This window comes from Rattus norvegicus, chromosome 1, assembly GCF_036323735.1.
Source record: "Rattus norvegicus strain BN/NHsdMcwi chromosome 1, GRCr8, whole genome shotgun sequence".
In the NCBI taxonomy this organism is placed as follows: Eukaryota; Metazoa; Chordata; class Mammalia; order Rodentia; family Muridae; genus Rattus; species Rattus norvegicus.
Genome location: NC_086019.1, coordinates 248,556,528 through 248,575,849, shown reverse-complemented (window position 1 = coordinate 248,575,849; position 19,322 = coordinate 248,556,528). Strand labels below are relative to the sequence as shown.

At 36.3% G+C, this 19,322-nt stretch overlaps 1 pseudogene; it reads left to right on the top strand.

Moving 5' to 3' along the window:
• Nucleotides 1–4,380: 4,380 nt before the first annotated feature.
• LOC120100034 (uncharacterized) overlaps nt 4,381–19,322 on the top strand; it is a 71,002-nt pseudogene continuing 56,060 nt past the window's right edge.

The following is a 19,322-nucleotide window of genomic DNA, read 5'->3' as shown; positions in this document are numbered from 1 at the left end:
CTCCCACTATTAATGTGGGAGGTGCAATGTATGTTTTGAGCTTCAGTAAGGTTTCTTTTATGAATGTAGGTGCACTTGCATTTGGAGCATAGATGTTCAGAAGTGAGAGCTGATCTTGTTGGATAATTCCTTTGACAAATATGAAATGTCCTTTCTTATCTTTTTTGATAACTTTTGGTTGAAAGTCAATTTTTTGGATATAAATGGCTACTGCAGCTTGTTTCTTGGTACCACTGCTTGGAAATTGTTTTCTAACCTTTTACTCTGAGGTAGTGCCTATCTTTGCCACTGAGCTGTATTTCCTGTATGCAGCAAAAATGCAGGGTCCTCTTTTAATATACAGCCTTTTAGTCTATGTCTTTTTAATGGGTAATTGAGCCCTCTCATGTTAAGAGATACTAAGGTATAGTGATTATTGTTTCCTGTTATTTTGGTTGTTAGTGGGAGAATTATGTTTTTATGGTTCTCTTCTTTTCTTGTAAGAAGATTATTTTATTGCTTTTTCTAGGGTATATTTCCCTCCTTCTATTGGAATTTTCCTTGTATTATCCTTTGTAGGGCTGGATTTGTGAAAAGACCTTGTGTAAATTTGGTTTTGTCATGGAATAACTTGGTTTCTCCATTTGTGTTACTGGAGAGTTTTATTGGATATAGAATCCTGGGTTGGCATTTGTTTTCTCTTGTATTCTGTGTCTTACTAGCCCAGGATCTTCTGGCTTTCACAGTCTCAGTTGAGAAGTGTGGTGTAATTCCCATAGGTATGACTTTATATGTTACTTGACCTTTTTCCTTTATTGCTTTTAATATTCTCCTTTGTTTTGTGGCTTTGGTGTTTTGGATATTATGTGATAGGAGGAATTTCTTTTCTGGTCCAATTTATTTGGAGTTCTGTAGGCATCTTGTATGTTTGTGGGAATCTCTTCCTTGGGTTAGGGAAGTTTTCTTCTATAATCTTATTCAATATATTTTTTCGCCCTTCAATTTGGGAATCTTCACTCTCTTCTATACCTATTATCCTTAGGTTTAATCTTTTCATTGTGTCCTGTATTTCCTGGATATTTTGAATTAGGAACTTTTTTCATTTTACAATTTTTCATGGTTGTCTCAATGGTATCTTCTGCCCCTGAGATTCTCCCTTCTATCCCTTGTATTCTCTTGGTGGTGCTTGTGTCTATGAGTCCTCATTTCTTTCCTAAGGGTTTTTCTTCCAGGGTTGTCCCCTTTTATGATTTCTTTACTCTTTTTATTTCCATCTCTAGATCCTGGATGGTTTTGTTAAGTTCCTTCAGCTGTTTGGTTGTGTTTTCCTGTAATTCTTTAAAGGATTTTTATGTTTCCTCTTTAAGGGTTTCTACTTGATTACCCGCGTTGTTCTGTATTTCTTTAAGGCAGTTATTTATGTCCTTTTAAAAGTCCTCTATCATTATGATGAGATGTGATTTTAAATACAAATCCTGCTTTTCTAGTTTGTTGTGATACCCACTCTTTGCTTTGGTTGTAGAACTGGGCACATAATGACAGGTAGACTTGGTGTCTGTTGCTTAATTTCCTCTGCTTGCCTCTTGCCATTAGGTTATTTCTAGTGTTAGCTGTTCTTGCTGTCTCTAACAGTGGCTTCACCCTCCTGTAAGCCTGTGTGCAGCACTGCTGGACACCAGCTTTTTTCCTGCAGTATATGGGTACAGAGAGCTGTGTCACAGAGTCAGCTCTGGGTGCAAGCAGAAAGTAGAAGGATCCTCTCCCAGATTGTATCTCAGTTCTTGTGTGCAGAGGGCTCCAGGCAGGTTCCTCTTTGGCCAGGAATGTGAGCAGAAGTGATTATCTGCCCTGTGCTCTCAGGATTGTTCATACTTCTGAGAGTCCTGCTCTCTCCATTGGGGAACTGACACAGAGATCTGTGGCACTGGGTCAGCTGAGGGTGCAGGCAGAGACTGGAAGTATCCTATCCCAGACTGCTCCAAAGTTCCTGTGTCCCGAGTGCTCTCAGTGGGTTTCTTGGAGTAGAAGTAGTTGTCTTTCCTCTGCTCTCAAGTGTGTCAGTGCTCCAGGAGACTGGCTTTCAGCTCTGGACAGGACCCTTTCAGGACTGGAAGAACCCTGTTTCTGATTGTTCTTAGGTTCCTCTGTCAAGAGGGCTCAAGGTGGGTTTCTCTTGGGCCACACATGTGAACAGACTTGCTGGTCTCCCATGTCCTCTCAGGATTGTCTTATTTCTGATAGTCCAGTACTCTCCACCATGGAATCTGGGTACAGAGAGCTGTTTTGACCTGGTCAGCTCTGGGTGCTGTCACTCCCGTTTCTAATTCTTCTTCTACAATCACCTTTGTACCTTTTGGTAACTGTTATGAAGGATTATTTTCAGTTTCCAGCTGATTGTAATAGACTTTTTTAAATCAATTATAGTATACCTATTTTAGCATGATTTCAAAATGTTATTATTTCCTTCTTTCAAAGGACTTAATATTTTTATGTATAACCTACTAAAACACATTTCAACACAAATATTCAAAATTTATTCACACATTGAAACTAGTAAAGTGATAGGCTTAAAAACTAGAAACAATTTCATTGACTGATATTTCCCTATGTATCTTCTGTATTGTAAGTCATAGTCACCTTTATATGTTTTTGTATTAGAAAATTTATGGCTGTTAGTTTGTTAGCATGCTGGATGATATTGTCTAGCGCTTTCAAATAATTATATGTGTGTGTGTGTGTGTGTGTGTGTGTGTGTGTGTGTGTGTTTAATTTCTACATGAACAGGTTTTAACACTCTCTTTTCTAAATACAGTAAAATACTAACAATCAGAGTTTTCATGTGAATGGCCTGCAAACACAAAAAGATTCAATCTCAAAGTACTTCAGTTCATCCTCTTTTGTTAAATGAATGCTATATCTTAGTATGTTGTAAAGTGTTAAAATCCTGGTATAACATCAGTAATTTCAAGGAATTCCACATGTTTAAATGTCTACCTTTATTAATTCATATGACATTTGTTTGTGTTTACATAACTTAAGATCACCTACAACACATCATAATTTTGATTCTCTGGTCACAGCAATTTAACTGCTGAAAATAATATAAAAATAATTATGCTCTCATAGATTATTATTGCTTTTGTTTTTGTCATAAAAGAGTGACCAAACAATGTTGCCTACAAATTATAGCCAATCAGAGAGAACCAGATCATGACCTCCTAAAAGGAACCTGGAAACCTTAACTGCAACTGAAACCTTGAAGGATAGCTGCTCAGTGACCTATTCCACTGGTCATTCTCACTTTCTGTTTCCTACTGCACAGAATTTCCTGCTAAAGACTGACATTGCCAATATTGGATTTAGCTCATGTCCCCATCATCAGCAATGAAGGAAGAGATCAGAATGACATGAGCCTAGATTAGATTTTTGGGGCAATTACTCTACTGAGGTCCCTTCTTTTGAGTTGACTATAATTTGTGTCAACTTGACTCAAACTATCCAGCAAAAATGATGATTATTTATTTTCCTTAAATGTAAAATAACTCATATGACCCATGTAATGCACACATTATAAACATATTTGTAATATAATATCTTGATACATACGTGACAGAAAATATCCACACATTTAGGTTTCACTTAAGTAAAATAAAAGTGAAGTTTGGTCATGATGAGCATTTACTTTCTTTTCAGTAAGTAGTATTGTTACAATTGTACTAGATGCTAGATTGAGATCATGAAGATATTTTTTAACTGTAGATTATGCATTTTGGTCTCCTTGCCCTTATAGTATTTTTCTCCTCCATTTTCTCCCATTATTTGTAGTTACCACCCAAATATATTTAATATATTTCACAATGTATATTACAATGATATATGTATTTTGTAGAAGTAAAATTTATTGTTTGAAATATGAACATGTAAAAAGGAAAATGTCCACTTGTTTTATCATAGTGTTTGTTTCACCTTATATTGACATTAAAATATAGTATCTAAGACCAGTTGTTCATAAAAGTGTATCATGTCATACTTACGTGCCATAAATTCTGTACATTCATTCAAAAATCAAAAGAAAAAGAAAAAGGAAATATGTGTGACTTTGACAGCAATAGAAAAATATAAAAATAAATAGATAGTGAAAGGATTCTACATGTCCTGAAGTATGTATATATATATACATATATATATATATATATATACATATATATATATGGTGCAGAACTTTGAGAGACACACATCTTTGTCAGGTCATCAGAAAAGGTCTGTAAGAAATATGCCATAAAATCATGTCAAAGAGATTCATGTCAAATTTGAATTTTCTATAAAATGTTTGGTGTAATTAAAGGAACAAGTTTATGGGAGTGAGAAATTGATTGTGAAAATATTTATGCAGCATATTCTATGGCTGTCAGTGTACCCAATGGAGAATCTCTGGAATTTGACAGCAATGATGAAGAGAGTGATATTAATGCCATTTTTGAATAGATGGGTGTAACTTAGATTAACAGTGAAACGCTCAAAACTGTTCTCCATTCTCAGCTAGAAGTGCAATACTTACGTGCAAACACTGAAGTGGCTTAACATACTATACCTAACCCACAAAAACTATTACTATGCGTGGTTTATGAATAAGCACAGAATCCTCCAGGAAGTCCACACATATCATTGAACAAACTGGTGTTTGCATATTTATTGCATGTTTCTTTTGAAACACCCATGGGTGTACATTTGGGCCACATTTACATGGGTATAAAAATAAAGATTTTATTCTGGCCATTCTTCAGATTTTAGGTTCTTAATAATATATACTGAAGTAATTGGCTAAATTTTAGGATGTAACACAATTTAAATTAAGGTCCTTGAATGTGGTAGTAAACAGTCATATTTAACTAGTAAGAATGAAATCTAAGTCAGGATTAATGTCAAGATGGTCATAATTCTTTACCAGGTAAGACCTAGCAGTTCAGTATATTCATAATTAAGTTACTTGTTACAATTTATAAAGTCCCTTAACTTGTTAACAAGGTCAAATGTATACATTTTCTTTAAAGAATTTTAGAATTGTTTCCAATTTTCAGGTTCTCCCTGTGATCCCCAATTCATCATGAGATGCACTTCCTGCAATGTCATCTGCTCCATTATCTTGCAGAATCATTTTGATTATGAAGATAGGATTTTCTTAGCTTGATAGAAATAGTGAATGAGTCCAATAAAATTCTGAGCTCTCCTGGGATTCAGGTAAAGCCAAAGTCTTTTACTTCTGAAAACACATGTGTTGTCTTTCTTTCTCACAGGTCAAAATCAATAGAAACATAATAGTGCGGTGACCAGTACCACAATTTTGACTGTCATATGATACAAAGAGTATCTGCAAAGAGTATGCAGTTCTAAGCCCATAGCTCTACTAGCATTAAAACTAAGGGACTAATGCCAGGATGGCTTATCCATGAATTTTCTCAGTGACTACTACAGAATTGTTCTTTTTAAAATAATTCCATTCACTTCTACAACTGTGGGAAGTCACATATAAAACATTCTTCTACTATGGAAATTTCTTTCCTACTTTAAAACAATTACTCACATTTTCTTCATATTTCTAGATAGGAATACCTCAGTACAGAAAGAACTTTCTCAGTTAAAGAAGAGTTATAATGGTAATGGCAATTTCAGGAAAACTGAGTAGTTACAGCTGTTTGATGGATCAGCTGGGATAATAGTTGACAAGGGGAAAGGTCAAAATGAAAGATGAATATTTTGATACTGGGTGGATCTTGACTCACAAAATTGACCTGGCCTGAACTGGCATTGACAGTCCACTTAAAATAAAACGATTGTGTGATCATGCAGAAATCACAAAGTGGTATGGTGTGCTATTGATTCCAGGGCATCTTGAAGCTCCACCTAATTATAAATAGATATTACATGTCAGAAGCTGGTAGGCAGAAATGAATCTCAGGCACTAGATTTCGTTTATAAATCAGGTCACCCCAAAATTTAAACATCTATTGTCACATTAAATGTGTGAAAGTAATTTATAGCACATGGTTATTAAAAGTTGTAGAAGAGAGTTTATTTGAATCATTGAGTAAGTAACATGAACATTCTTTACACTCAAAAGATATGTGAATGTGGAAATATTTAATATGGTATTTGTTGATTTCACACAAATTTGACTATCAAATGGAATGGAAAATTATTGTATATATAAACAAACTACTTAAGAAGAATTTCATTCTGATCTTCATCTGTCAATGAAAGCATTCACACATTATGTTATAAATATAACTTTATTACTTCATTATGTGAATTCGTTTAGTAAATTCTTTCATTTCTTTGTAGGTTTTCGATGCATTCCCTTTACTTCTTGATTTTTGTCCGAGAAAACATAACATATTTTTAAAAATTATACATACATTAAGAATTACCTTTTGGAGAAAATAAAAAATCTTTAGATGTAACAAATCCTCAGGACTTCATTGATTGCTTCCTAATTCACAGACGTCAGGGAAATGGTTAACACATCATTATACAATTAGTGAATTGATCAAGGATTGTATAGTTCATTGAATACTTAATAATTTACAAGTGATGTTGAAAAGCATCGAAGTATCATTTTAAAACATTTATTTTTTATTACATAAGTTGGTATGTCTGGGAGAGATAAAGCTAATTTGTTAAATTGATCATATAGCCCTAATCTTTGAATTAAAAACAAAAAGAAAATTTAAAATAATCAAGCAGAATAGAGTAAGATAAATGGCAGATAAAATGAAACAAATTCCAACATACTTATAAATCATAAATAGTTCTGTATTAACATGAAAATTTTCACCATCATTAGCCAGTGTGTTGATCACTTGTATTTCATGTGTATTTAAAAAGATATGGACATATTTGCACCAATAAACCCTACAGAGGTTTTTAAATGGATAATTGTGTTGTATCATTGGAACGAGTAAATGAATGAAAGTTCTGAGAATAATTTTGTGAATTTGCCCTAGTTGAATTAAAGATAGGTGTTTATTAAATAAGCTGTAAGGATTAACTATTGGCATTGTGTAATTTAGGAAAAACTGTTTTTCCACAATTTCTTTAACAAACGAATTTATAAAGCATTTGATGACATTCAGGTTAGTTGTTAGGAGTCAGTACTGCTCCATTTGTCTTTGTTTATATCCTTTACTAGTGGTGCAGTGTCACAGTTCCCCATTAATGAAACATTTAAACACTACTTTAAAATCCCAGACTGTGTGTCCCTGGAATTTGCTACTTATTTTCAAGACTGCTTGACCATTCTACATCCTTAAACTTCCATATGAATTTAAAGGTATGTTGTCAATTACTGTAAGGAGGCCAGTGAGGATTCAGACAGAGATTGGCCTTTTTTATGTATGTTGATTTTACCCATTACTGTTGTGTTGTTGTTGTTATTATTACTCCTTTTTTTACCATCTATTATTTATGCCCCTCCCAGTCTGCCCACTGACTGATCAACAGTCCATACCTCCTTCCTTGTCTCCAACAAGATATCCCCAACCCCAAACCCCAACACAATAGACCTCCCCACTCTCTGGGTTCTCAAGTCTCTCAAAGGTTAGGTGCATCTTCCCTCACTGAGGCCAATTTATATGTGTCAGTGGCCCCAGATTAAGCTCATGTATGCTACCTGATTGGTGGCTCAGTGTCTGAGAGATCTCAGGAGTCCAGGTTAGATAAGACTGATGATCTTTCTATGGGGTCACCCTCCTCCAGAGCTTCTTCCAGCTTTTCCCCAATTCAACCACAGGGGTCCCATCCTTCTGTCCATTGATCGGGTTTAAGTATCTGTATCTGACTTATTCAGCTGTTTGGCCTCTCAGAGGGCAGCCATGGTAGGCTCCTGTCTGTAAGCACAGCATGTCATTAGCAATAATATCAAGTCTTGAAGCCTCCCTTTGAGCTGGATCCCAATTTGAGCCAGTCATTCTGCCTTCCTTACCTCAGGCTCTTATCCATTTTTGTTCCTGCAGTTCTTTCTGACAGTAACAAATCTTGGTCAGAATTTTTGGCTGTGAGATGGCAACATTATCACTTCACATATTATCCTGTCACTCTACTGGAGGTAGACTCTGAATGTTCCCTCTCTGTACTGTAGAACATTTCATCTAAGGTCCCTCTCTTTGAGTCTTGAGAATCTCTCACCTACCTGGTCTCTGGAACATCATAAAGGATATGCCACATCCTACCTCCTGATGTTGCCTGTTTTCACTCTTTCTGCTGGCTCTGAGGCCTTCAGTCTTGCTTCCCACACCAATACTTCATCATGTTCACCTTTAACACATTCTGTGCCCTCTCCAAACCAGGTTCCTCCTTCCTTCTTCCGCAGCCCCCAATTGCTTTCTTTTCTCTCACCAGTGGAATTGAGGTATCCTCACTTGGGCCCTTTGGCTTGTTAACCTACTTGAGTTCTGAGGATTGTCCTGGATATTCTGTACATTTTTGGCTAATAGTCACTTATTAATGAGATAGAATGAAAGTGTTTTGGGGTTGAAGTTACTTTACTGAAGATGATATTTTCTAGTTCCATCTACTTGCCTATAAAACTCAGGATGCCCTCATTATAAATAGATGAGTAATATTATATTGTGTGCATGAACCATGTTTTCTGTATTCATTCTCCCTTTGTGGGACATCTGGATTGTTTCAAGCTTCTCTCTATCACAAACCTAGTTGCTAAAAACATAGTAAAACCTAGTAGTCCTTGTGATATGGTGTGGTATCTTTGGGCATTACCCAAGGGTGGTATAGCAGTGTCTTCAGGTAGATCTATACCTAATTTTCTGTGGAACCTCCAGATTGATTTCCAGAATGGTTGTTTCTTTGCAATTCCACCACCAATAGAGAACAGTCCCTCTTTAAAGATATCCTTGCCAGCAGTACTGTCATTTGAAATTGTGACCATAGCCATTCTGCTTGGTGTAAGGTGTCATTTTGATTTGTATTTCACTGATCACTAATGATTTGAACATTTCTTTTTTTTTTTACACTTTTGGAGCAGTCTTCAATTTCCAATTCATGAAGTAAGGAGATGGGGACACACCACTAATTCAAGGGCTCTAAGAGTGTGGGTTATAAATGTTTTGTGTTATTTTAAACTTTCACTTATAAATTATGAAATCAAGTCACTTCCCATTGAAACATTCTCACCGAGTACCATTTCCTGAAGCGTAAAAGCAAAAAGTTGTTATTGGTAGGGGGTGGATAATTATTGAACAGAATCTGGCACTCTGCCTTCTAAATCCTTTGCAGTATTCCTGTATATCTGGAGCCGCTACTTGCCAGGAGGCTGTAACACAAGAGATCTCACAATTCAGATTACCGCTAGGATATGGGACTGGTTATCATTTACAACAAACTGGGACTTGACCACATGCAGTGTGATCACTTGGCAGGCAGTTAAGAGTGTTGAGGGAAGTTCTGACTTCAGTGGACAAAATGATTGCTGGCTATTGAGAAATGTGCCCTGGCATCTAGTTCAGGGTACCTCTAAGAGGAGACTCCATCCCCACCTTCTGATTGAGTAATCATATCACTTGCCTCAGTATGATCCCAATTCAGAAGGCAGAGCAAGTAGTCATCATATTACCCACTGAAAGTGCCCCAGCTCAAGCAAGCATATGACATATATAGACGCAGTAGGAATTTAACTCAGGGCTTCCTGTGTGCTAGGCAAATATCTATTCACCGAGCTACATGCCCAACCTCCTACTAAGAACATTTTATAACAGCCAACTTGCATTTAAGAATTCAGCTTGTAAGTCTTTAAATTCTCATTAGACACAAGGTATTTCTTGGATGTTATTGCAGGATGATATTGCTTAGAAAATATAAAGCAAATCTCTGTTTATAATGTACAGGTAAGTTTATAATGCAAAGTGACTTTTAGCACCATATATACAATCTCTACAAATTTGAAATCTATAGCAATCATTACAGCACCTTTCCTCTCCCAAGAAGCACATGCTTCTTTATGGTCCATGTTGTGCCAATAGTGGATCATTTATTTAATAAAGAGCAAGGACCTGTAGTCCAGCACTTGTTAATGCTACACTGCCACATAAAGCCTTAAACATATAAGAAGAGCATCATTTATTCCAAATTTTCAAAAGAATCCCATTCATTTAACATGAGCATGAACTAGGAAAATGAAACATTTCAGATTATTGAAAGTTAAAATTTATTAAGCCATCATGTGCCAAATACTCAGGTTCAAATTAATTTCAAATTATATACAGGCATATAATCAACTTAAAAATGAGAAAAGTGGATTGTAAACTGCACAAAGCTGCAAGTGACTGGTGGAATTGAATTAAAAATCAAGGTCATCAAGTATTACAAACCGTTTTCCCTTGGTACCCAACATTCAATTGATTCACAAGTATCTAGACCTTTAAAGAGCAATTTTTAAACGCACTTGGTAACCCTAACAAATTTGTCAATAAATTGAAATGATAGTAACTGAATCCACTGTTTTCTACACGTTAAGTTAATTTTAAGCAAAGTGACTTCAGTGACAAATGTGTTTCATCATTTATTTAGATGTTGAAGCTCTTGCACTAAGTTTTCACAAGCTGGTGAACACTGACAAACTATTTCTCCCACAGAACTATAATCACACCTTCCCAGACAGTATAAATATGTGGTTGAATTAACATTAATACACATCACCATTTTATCGATTACATAATAAAACAAATGATCAAGTATCTTCTCAACCATTTACAGTTCCTCTGTTGTGAATTCTCTGTTTAGTTCTATACCCCATTTTTGGATTGGGTTGTTTGTTTGTTTTGTTTTTGTTTTTTTTTTTTGGTGTTAAATTTCTTGAGTTCTTTATATATTTAGGATTTAAGCCATCTATTAGATGTGGAGTTAATGAATTTTTTTTCACAATCTGTAAGTTGGTGATTTGTAATATTGACCATATCCTTTTGCTTAAAGAAAATTTCTAATTTCATGGGGTACAATTTTTTATTTTATTTTTTAATTTTGTATTAGATATATTTATTTACAGTTCAAACGTTATTCCTTTTCCCAGTTTCCTGTCCATAAGCCCCTATTCACCCCCTTACCCCTCTACCATACAGGTATTCCCCGTATAAATAGTACTTATTTTACCCAACCCCATATTCCCTGAACTGGGGATCCAACCTTGGCAGAACCAAGGGCTTCCTTCCCCTTCCTCTTGTGCCCCGACAAGGCTATTCTCTGCTACATATGCAGTTGGAGCCATGTGTTGGTCCATGTGTAGTCTTTCAGTAGTGGCTTAATCTGTGGAAGCTCCAGTTTGTTGGCATTGTTGTTCTTATGGGGTTGCAAGCTCCTTTATCTCTCTCAATCCTTCCACTAATTCCCCGAAAGGGGGTCCTATTCTCAGTTCAGTGGTTTGCTACTAGCATTGACCTCTGTATTGGATATGTTCTGTATGTGTCTCTCAGGAGAGATCTATATCCAGTCATACTCAGCATGTATTTTCTAGCTTCATCAATCTTATCTAGTTTTGGTGGAGACATACATACATACATACATACATACATACATACATACATACACACACACACACACACACACACACACACACACACACACACACATATATATATATATGGGACACATGTAGGTCGTCAGGCTCCAAATGGCCATTCCTTAAGTCGCTGCTCTAAACTTTGCTTCCATATACCCTTCTATGCATATTTTTCCCCTTTTAAGAAGGAGTGGGAGCATCTGCATTTTGGTCATCCTTCTTGAACTTTTTGTGGTCTATGGATTGCATCTTGGGTAATTCGAGCTTTTTGGCGAATATGCACTCATCAATGAGTGTATACCAAGTGTGCTTTTCTGTGATTGAGTAACTTAACTCAGGATATTTTCTAGTTCATTCCATTTGCTAAGAATTTCATGTATTCATTTTTTTGAAAGCTGAGTATACCCCATTGTGTAGATGTAAACATTTTTTGAATCCATTCATCTGTTGAAGGGCATCTGGGTTCTTTCAGCTTCTGGCTATTATAAAAATGGCTGCAATGAACATAGTGGAGCATGTGTCTTTTTGTATGTTGGAGAATTTTTTGGTATATGCCCATGAGTGGTATAGCTGGGTCCTCAGGTAAGTGGAATGTCCAATTTTCTGAGGAACCTCCAGACTGATTTCCAGAGTGGTTGTACCAGTTTGCAATCCCACCAACAATGGAAGAGTGTTTCTTTTTCTCCACATCCTTGCCAGCATCTGCTGTCACCTGAGTTTTTTTATCTTAGCCATTCTGACTGGTGTGAAGTAGAATCTCAGGGTTATTTTGATTTTCATTTCCCTGCTGACTAAGGCTGGTGAACATTTCTTTAGGTGCTTTTTGGCCATTTCATAATCCACAGCTGAGAATGTTTTGTTTAGCTCTGTACCCCATTTTTTAATAGGGTTATTTGGCTCTCTGGAGTCTATCTTCTTGAGTTTTTTGTATATTTTGGATATTAGTCCTCTATCAGATGTAGGATTGGCAGAGATATTTCCCAAATCTGTTGGTTGCTATTTTGTCCTAATGACAGTGTCTTTTGCTTTACAAAAGCTTTGCAGTTTTATGAGGTCCAATCTGTCGATTCTTGATCTTAGAGCATGAGCCATTGGTGTTTTGTTCAGGAAATTTTCCCCAGTGCCCATGTGTTCGAGACTCTTCCCCACTTTGTATCTGGTGATAAGAATGGATAGATTTGCATTCTTCTACATGATGACCTCCAGGTGAACCAGCAATATTTGTTGAAAATGCTGTCTTTCTTCCATTGGATGGTTTTAGCTCCTTTGTCTAAGATCAAATGACTATAGGTATGTGGGTTCATTTCTGGGTCTTCAATCCTGTTCCCCTAATCTATCTGCCTGTCTCTGAACCAATACCATACAGTTTTTGTGACTATTGCTGTGTAAGTGACACCCCCAGAAGTTCTTTTACTGTTCGGTATAGTATTCACTCTCCTGGGTTTTTTGTTATTCCAAATAAATTTGCAAATTGCTCTTTCTATCATTATAAAGAATTGAATAGGTATTTTGATGGGGATAGCATTGCATGTGTAGATTGCTTTTGGCAAAATGGCCATCTTTACTTTATTAATCCTGCAAATCCATGAGCATGTAAGGTCTTTCCATCTTCTGAGATCTCTCTCAATTTCTTTTTTCAGAGAATTGAAGTTCTTGTCATACATATATTTCACTTACTTGATAAAAGTCACACCAAGATTTTGTATTTTTTGGGACTATTGTGAATGGTGTCATTTCCTTAATTTCTTCCTTAGCCTGTTTATCCTTTGAGTAGAGGAAGGCTACAGATTTGTTTGAGTTACTTTTATACCGTGACACTTTGCTGAAGATGTTTATCATGTTAAGTAGTTCTCTGGTGGAACTTTTGAGGTCACTTAAGTACACTATCATATCATCTGAAAAGAGTGTTATTTTGATTTCTTCTATTCCAATTTGTATCCTTTGACCTCCATTTGCTGTGTGATTGTTCTGGCTAGGACTTCTAGTACTTTATTGAATAAGTAGGGAGAGAGTGGGCAGCCTTGTGTAGTCCCTAATCTTAGTGGAATTGCTTCATGTTTCTCTCCATCTAGTTTGATTTTAGCTACTGGTTTGCTGTATATTGCTTTTACTCTGTTTAGATCTGGGCCTTGAATTCCTGGTCTTTCCAGGGCTTTTATCATGAAGGGGTGTTGAATTTTGTCAAATGCTTTCTCAGCATCTAAAGAAATGACGATGTGGTTCTTATCTTTGAGTTTGTTTATATAGCAAATTACATTGATGGATTTTTGTATATTAAACCATCCTTGCATCCCTGGGATGAAGCCTACTTGAACATGATGGATGATTGTTTTGTTATGTCCTTGGTTTCAGTTTGCAAGAATTGTTATTGAGTATTTTGTGTCGATATTCATAAGGTAAATTGGTCTGTAGTTAAACTGTTCCCATTTTTAAATTCTTGATATTAGAGCCTGAGCCACTGGAGTTCTGTTTAAGAAATTTCCTCCAGTGCCAATGAATTCAAGGCTTTTTCATGCTTTTTTTCCCATTATATTCAGTGTATTGTTTTATGCTGAGGTCCTTTATCCACTAGGACTTAAGCTTTGTGCAAGGTGACAAATATGTGCCTATTTTTATTTTTTGTACATACAGACACCCAGTGAGACCAGAACAATTATTGAAGATACTTTCTTTCTTCCATTGTATATGTTTTTGATTCTTTTTCAAAAATCAAATGTTTTAATCTGTTGTTTTATTTCTGTGTCTTCTATTATATTCCATTGATCAACCTGTCTGTCTCTGTAACAATACCACATAGTTTATATCACCGTGGCTCTCTAGTATAGCTTGAGGTCATGGATGGTGATTTCCCCAGAAGTTCTTTTACTAAGGAGTTTTTCACTATTCTCAGTTCTTTGATTTTCCAGATGAATTTCAGAATTGGTCTTTTTATGTCTTTGAAGAATATTGCTGGACTTTTTAAATTTTATTTTTCTTGGTTCTTTTATGTATTTACATTTGAAATGCCATTTCCTTTCCACCCCTCCAATCTTCCCCTTCTTTTATAAGGATGCTCCTACTCCCACCCAAGCACTCCTACCTCAATGACCTGGCATTTCCATACATTGGAGAAACAAGCCTTCACAGGACCAAGGGCTTTTCCTCCTTTTGATGGTGGACAATGCTACCCTCTGCTACATATGAGGCTGGAGTCATGGGTCTCTTCATGTGTACTAATTTATGGTGGTTTAGTCCTGGAAACTCTAGCGGTATCTGGTTGGTTGATACTGATGTTCTTCCTATGTCATTGCAAACCTGTTCAGCTCCTTCAGTCTTTTCTCTATCTCCTCCATTGGGATCCCCTTGTTCAGTCCAATGGTTAGCTGTAAACACCCTCATTTGTATCAGTAAGACTCTGACAGAGCATTTCAAGGGACATCCATATGTGATTCCTGTCGGCAAGTATGTCTTGGCATCAGCAATAGTGGCTGGGTTTGGGGGCTGCATATGGAATAGATCTCTAGGTGGGGCCATCTCTGGATAACGTTTTCTTCAGTCCTGCTCCACTCTTTGTGCCTGTATTTCTTCCCATGAGTATTTTGTTCTCCATTCTAAGAAGGAATGAAACATTTTGGTATTTCTTCTTCTTGAGCTTCATATGATCTGTGAAATTTTTCGTAGGTATTCCAAGCATCTGGGCTAATATCCACTCATCAGTGAGTGCATACCATGGTGTTCTTTTGTGACTGGGTTACCTCCCTCAGGATGATATTTTCTAGTTCGATCCATTTGCTTAAGAATTTCATGTGGTCATTATTTTTAAAGGCTGAGTCATACTCCATAGTGTAAATCTAACACATTTTCTGCATCCATTCCTCTTTTTAAGGACATCTGGGTTCTTTCCAGCTTCTGCCTGCCATAAACAAGGTTCATATGAACATAATGGAGCATGGTCCTTGTTATATGTTGGAGCATCTTTTGGGCATTTGCCCAGGAGTGGAATACTGATCATGTTAAATCTGAAGGTTGCACTTTGTTTGATGGTCATTTTTACTATGATACTTTTACCAAATACATGAGCATGGGAAATCTCTCCATTTTCTGAGGACTTCTTCAATTTCTTTATTTAATGGCTTGAAATTGTCATGATACAAATCTTTTGCTTCTTTAATTAGAGTTACAGAAATATATTTTATATTATTTTTGACTATTTTGAAGGGTGGTGCTTCCCTAATTTCTATCTCATCTCATTTATCATTTCTATGAAGAAAAGCTACTAATTTATTTGAGTCAATTTTATATCCAGGTACTTTGCTGAAGTTGTCTATCAGCTGAAGAGGTTCTCTGGTAGAATATTTGGAATCACGTAAGTATACTGTCATATTATATGTAAATAGTGATATCTTTACTTCTTCCTTTCCAGTTTGCATCCATTTGACCTCCATTTATTTTCTAATTGCTCTGTCTAGAATTTCAAATACTATATTAAATAGATAGGGAGAGAGTGGGCAGACTTCTCATCCCTGATTTTAGTGGGATTGCTTCAATTTTCTCTCCATTTAGTTTGCTGTTTGCTACCTAATTGCTGTGTATTGCTTTTTATTATGTTTAGGTGTTGACCTTCCTTGAATTCTGGTCATTCCAAGACTTTTTAACATGAATGGGACTTCTATTTTTCAAATATTTTCTCCACATCTAATGTGATGTTCATGTGTTATTTTTTCTTTGTGTCTGTTTATATAGTGGATTTCCTTATATTGAAACATCCCTGAATCCCTGGGTTGAAGCCTACTTGATCATGGTGAATAATCTCTTTGATGTGTCCGTGGATTCATTTTACAAGAATTTTATTAAGTATTTCTGCCTCAATACTCATGAGGGAAATTGGTCTGAACTTCTGTCTCTTTGAAAGTGTCTTTTTCTGGTTTAGGTAACAGATTAATTGTGGTTTCATAGAACAAGTTGGGTAGTATTCCTTCTGTTTTTATTTTGTGGAAGAGTTTGATGAATACTGGTAGAATATTGATATTAAGTCTTCTTTGAAGTTCTGATATAATCCTGCATTAAAACTATCCGGTCCTGGGCCTTTTTTGTTTAGGACACCTTTAATGAATACTTGTATATATTTAGGGGTTATGGGACAGTTTAGATAGATTTTTGGTCTTGATTTAATTTGGTATCATATATCAGTGTAGAAATTTATCCATTTCAACAAGAGTTCCTATTTTATTGAGTATTGGCCTTTGTACTAGGATCTGAGGATTTTTTGAATTTCTTCATTTTCTGTTGTTATGTTTCCCTTTTCATTTTGATTTTGTTAATTTTAATACTATTTTGGTGCCCTCTGGTTATTCTGGCAAAGGGTTTGTCTTTCTTGCGGATTTTCTCAAGGAACCAGCTCCTGATTTTGTTGATTCTTTGTACAGTTCTTTTTGTTTCTACTTGGCTGGTTTCAGAACTGAGTCTGATTATTTCCTGCCATCTACTCCTCTTTGGTGTATTTGCTTCTTCATGTTTTAGAGCTTTCAGGTATGCTGCTAAACTGCTAGTGTATGATCTATTCAGTTTCCTTTTAGAGGTACTAAGAGCTATGAATTTTCCTCTTAGTCCTGCTTTAACTGTGGTCAATAATTTTGTGTTTCTTGGACCTTTATTTGCATTAATTGTTAAAATGTTGTTAATTTTGTACTTTTTATCTTTCCAGACCAAGTTATCATTGAAGTAGAGAGTTGTTCAGCTTCTATGTGTATGGGGGTTTTCTGTTGTATTTGTTGCTATCAAAGACCCAGTCTTATATATCATGTTGATCTCATAGTCTGCATGAGATTATTCCAATCTTCTTTTATCAGTTGAGGCTTGTTTTTGACTGATTTTACAGTTAATTTTGGAGAAGGTACCATGAAACTCTGAGAAATTATATTATTTTGTTTTAGGGTAAAATTATCTATAGATATCAGTTAAATCCTTGTGCTTCATAACTTTTGTTAGTTTCATTACTTTTCTGGTATTACTGTTTCCATGATAAGACATTAGTGAGCATGGGGTGTTCAAGTTTCCCAATATTATTGCGTGTGTTTCATAGTGTGCTTTGAGATTTAGTAACATTTCCTTTGCAAATATGGATGTCCTTGCATTTGGGGCATACATGTTTAGACTTCAGAATAAATCATGGGAGGTTTTTCCTTTACTACCTATGAAGTGTCCTTCCTCATACTTTTAAAGAGATTGTGGTGGAAAGTCAACTTTATTCCATATTTGAATGGTTGCTTCAGCTTACTTCTTGTGACCATTTGCTTTGAAAAAATTTTCTCAGCATTTTACTCTGAGGTAGTGTGTGTCATATTCACAGATGTGTGTTTCCTATATGCAGCCAAATACTGTGTCCTGTTTACATATCCATTCTGCTAATCTTCTTCTTTTTAATTGGGAATTGAATCCATTGATGTTGAGTAATGAGGATCCAGTGATTATTGCTTCTTGTTATTTTTCTTGTTAGAGATAGAATTATGTTTGTTATTCTATCTTCTTGTGGGTTTGTTGTAAGCATCTTAATTTCTTGCTTTTTCTGGTGTGTAGTTTTCTCTCTTTGTGTTGAAGTTTTCCATCTGTTATCCTTTGTATGTTTGGATTAGTGGAAAGAGTTTTTAAATTTATTTTCCTGGATATTTTATGTATTTATATTTCAACTAGTTGTCCCCTTTTCCCTCCTCTCCCATATCCCCTGGCCCTCCCCTTGCTTCTATTCCCACTCCCACCCACCTACTCCTACTTCAACACACTGAAATTCCTCTAGATTGAAGAAACAAGCTTTCACAGGACCAAAGGTTTTTCCTCCTTTTGATGCTGGACAATGCCATCCTCTGCTACACACGTGTCTGGAGTGATGGGTCCCTCCACGTGTACTCGTTGGTTGGTGCTTTAGCTTTTGGAAGCTCTGGTGGTATCTTGTTAGTTGATATTGATATTCTTCCTATGGGGTTTCAAACCTCATCAGACCCTTCAGTCTTTTCTTTAACTCCTCAGTTGGGATCCCTTTTTTTCTGTCCGATGGCTAGATGCAACCATCCTCATCTATATCAGTATGGCTCTGGAAAAGACTTTCAGGAGACACTCATATCTGGCTCCTGTTAGCAAGCACATCTTGGCATCAGCAATAGTGAGTAGGTTTTTGGGGGCTGCATATGGGATGGATCCCCAGGTGGGGCTGTCTCTGGATAACCTGTTCTTCAGTCTCTGCTCCACGTTTTGTCTCCATATTTCCTCCTGTGAATATTTTATACCCTCTTCTTTTTTTTTATTTTTATTTTTATTTTTATTTTATTTTTTTTGGTTTCATTATTTTTTTTCTTTTTTTTATTAACTTGAGTATTTCTTATATACATTTCGAGTGTTATTCCCTTTCCCGGTTTCCGGGCAAACATCCCCCTCCCCCCTCCCCTTCCTTATGGGTGTTCCGCTCCCAACCCTCCCCCCATTGCCGCCCTCCCCCCATAGACTAGTTCACTGGGGGTTCAGTCTTAGCAGGACCCAGGGCTTCCCCTTCCACTGGTGCTCTTACTAGGATATTCATTGCTACCTATGGGGTCAGAGTCCAGGGTCAGTCCATGTATAGTCTTTAGGTAGTGGCTTAGTCCCTGGAAGCTCTGGTTGCTTGGCATTGTTGTACTTTTGGGGTCTCGAGCCCCTTCAAGCTCTTCCAGTTCTTTCTCTGATTCTTTCAACAGGGGACCTATTCTCAGTTCAGTGGTTTGCTGCTGGCATTCGCCTCTCTGTTTGCTGTATTCTGGCTGTGTCTCTCAGG